General features: G+C 39.3%; 1 protein-coding gene across 1 annotated transcript in view; it reads left to right on the top strand.

The window, feature by feature from the left end:
* Gnl3l (G protein nucleolar 3 like) overlaps nt 1-3,206 on the top strand; it is a 33,410-nt gene that overhangs the window by 3,065 nt on the left and 27,139 nt on the right. The gene's annotated exons all lie outside the window — the stretch shown is intronic.

The raw sequence follows: 3,206 nt of genomic DNA, 5'->3' as shown, positions 1-3,206 counted from the left end.
TTTTTTGAGGCTAGCCTCAAGCTCTTTTAAGTACTCCATTGTGGCCTCAGACCCCTTACCATCCTGCTTCAGCCTCTCAAGTATTGGGATTAAAGGAGTGTGTTGCTGCGCTCAGCTCAGTTTCTTCAGAACCACTCAGTATGTTCCTGCTCTCTCAGCCTGGGTCTTTTACATATGATATCTTTGGTATTCTCATGATTTCTTGTCGTTCTCTTGTTTTATAAATGGGAAAATGGAGACTCAGCAAGATTAAGTGACTGAATCTGAGTAAACAGCAGTTAATATCATGTGATGCTGCATAGTAGGCCCTAACATCTGTCTTTATAACTTATACCTTTCAGTTGATCCCATAAGTTGTACCAGTTCTATGCTGGAGCCATATTGATTTCATCTCACCTCTTTTTTTTTTTTTTTTTTAATTAGCTATATAGCTTTGGCCAAGTCACTTAACTCCTTAGCTCCATTTTCCTTATCTACATCACAGAGTTCATTAATTATAATATCCACCTATTTGTAGTTTGAAGATTTTGTTGTTTTTGTTCCTTTTGACAGAGGGTCTTTCCAGGTAGCTTGTGCTGGCTTTGAACTTGTCATCCTTCTGACTGACTCCATCCCTGAATTGCTGGCTTTACAGGTGTCAAGAGGTACCATGCCTGTCAAGAGGAGGTTTTTTTTTTTGTTTTTTTGTTTTTTGTTTTTTTGTTTTTTGTTTGAGTCAATGTCTCATCTAGTTTAAACGGGCCTTGAAGTCATTTTGTAGTTGAAGATGACCTGGAACAGATGGATCTTCCTGTTTCCATCTCCTTAGTCCTAGGGTTACAGGCTGATGGAACCATTCCTGGCAAAGGATTAAAGACTGTTTCTTCATTTATATATGCGCATGTATGTATATGTGTACACTTATGTGGTATGGTACATGCATGGATGTCAGAGATAAACCTGTGGTAATCGGTTCTTTCCCTCTACCATGTGTGGGCTAAGGGATTGAACTCAGGTTGTCAAGCTTGATGACAGGTATCCTTTTACCCACTCAACCATCTCTGGGCCCAGAAGAGTTTTTTGAGATTGAGATTGAGATTTTTGCAGTATTTCTCAGACAGGTCCTCAAATGCTGAGCACAAGCCATCCTTTTATCCTAGTCTCCTGAGTTTCTGGAATGATGAAGAATTCATGAATGTAAAGAGATGAAATGGTTAGAGCAGTGCCTAGCACTTTGTAAGCACTTTCTGTAACTACAGTCATTTCTTCATTTCCATTGGAGACGCTTTTCAAGATCTCTGGCAGATATAAAATCAGTCAGCATTCAAGTCTCTTCTGTAAAACAGCATGGTGTTGTCTTCTAGCCTACACATATTTTTCCCTGTATTTCAAAACATTTCTAGGTTCCTTGTAATAATCTAATACAATGTAAAGTACAAGTAAATGGTTGTTAGACATATTTAGGGAATGATGGCAAATAATATCTAGTACAGATAATTTTTAAAATTACATTAATTTATGAATGTCTGTTTGTATATGTGCATGCCATGGTATACATGTGAAGGCTGGAGGACAGCTTTCAGGAGTGAGTTCTTTCCACTGTGTGGACCCTAGGGATTGACCTATCAGGTTTGCTGGCAAGTTCCTTTACTCACCGAGCCATTTTGCTGGCCCATAGACACAGTTATTGTTTCACTGTTAGTTGAGTCAATGGATGCATCACCCATAGATATGTAGAACTAACTGTGCTATAAGTATTTTAATAAAAATTTGAGCCAGGCATAGCGGGAGCACTCAGAAGGCAGAGCCAGGAGAATCTCTCAGTTCAGGGCTAGCCTGGTCTACAGAGGGAATTCCAGAGCAACTAGAACTATACAGAGAAACCTTGTCTCAAAAATACAAATATATGTACAAATATACAAATATATGTACAAATATACAAATATATGTACAAATATACATACATATATATTTTTCCCCCAGTTTCACTAGGCATGATGATGCATACTTATAATCCTAGCACTCAGAAGACAGAATTAGGAGAATTGTTACAAGTTCAAGTCTTAATGGCATAGGGAATTGCAGCCACCTTAGATTATATAGCAAGAACTTGTTTCAAAACACTCTGCCAACATCCAGGCTCGTGCTCCTTGGAGTTTAGCTCCCTAAAAGATACTGCCACCCACCACATTGCCTGATTTCTGAATGTTAGACATTTCTTAACTAAGTCAGACACAGTGGATGAATAGCTGTTCTTTCAGCCTTCAAAACTTGTCTCTTTTCTCTCTCATTTTTTTTTATTCTTATTGTTTTTATTAGGTAGCATTTCACTCTGTAGGCCAGGCAGCCTCAACACACTATGTAAATAGCCTCAAACTTGGAGCAATTTTCTTTCCTCTGCCTCCCAAGGGCCAAGATTACAGGCATGAGCCACCACACCCTGCCGGAGGAGTTTTGAAGAGTATTTATTTAGGTACATTTTCTGTAGTGCTGGGTATCAAAATCCAGGTCCTTGTGTGAACTAGGCAAATGATCTATAACTGAACTTTATCCCCAGATAATTTTAGTTGCGCAGTCTTGAGTGGTTATTTAAAAGGTAGAGTGTTTTATGATTTAAAAAGTTTACAGTGACCAGGCATGGTGGTTCACACCTCTAATCTCAGCATGCTGAAGACAGAAGTAGGATTACTGCAAGTTTTAGGCGAATCTGGGTTCCATATGAAGATACTTTTCAAAAAAGAAAAAAAATCTAGGTTGAGGACCCAGCTTAGTGGATAAAGTGCCTTCCATGTAAGCCTGAGGACTAGAGTTCAAACCCCTAGGACCCACATAAGAGCTGGGTAGGTATGGTAGTCTCTTGTTATCTCTGTACCTCAGGCAGTGATAGCAGTCCATGGGGGTAAGCTGGCTAGGTAAGGCTAGGCAAATCAGTTAGCTCTGGGTTCAATTGAGAGGCACTGCTCCAATAAAGTGGAGAGAAACTGAAGAAGACATGTGATATGAACTTTGGGCCTCCACATACATGAACATGTACCTCCATACCTACTTTGTGCCTCACACATGCAAGCATACATGTACAGCACATGCATCATATTCATATTCACATGCAAAGTAAAAAAGCAGATTATTAGCTGGATGTGGAAGTTAACACCTGTAATTTCAGCACTTGAGATGCTGAATCAATAGAATTTCTGTGGGTTCCAGATAAGCCTGGGATAAAAAGTGAG

This window comes from Mastomys coucha, chromosome X (genome assembly GCF_008632895.1).
Source record: "Mastomys coucha isolate ucsf_1 chromosome X, UCSF_Mcou_1, whole genome shotgun sequence".
NCBI lineage: Eukaryota > Metazoa > Chordata > Mammalia > Rodentia > Muridae > Mastomys > Mastomys coucha.
This window is presented reverse-complemented; position numbering and strand designations above follow the sequence as displayed.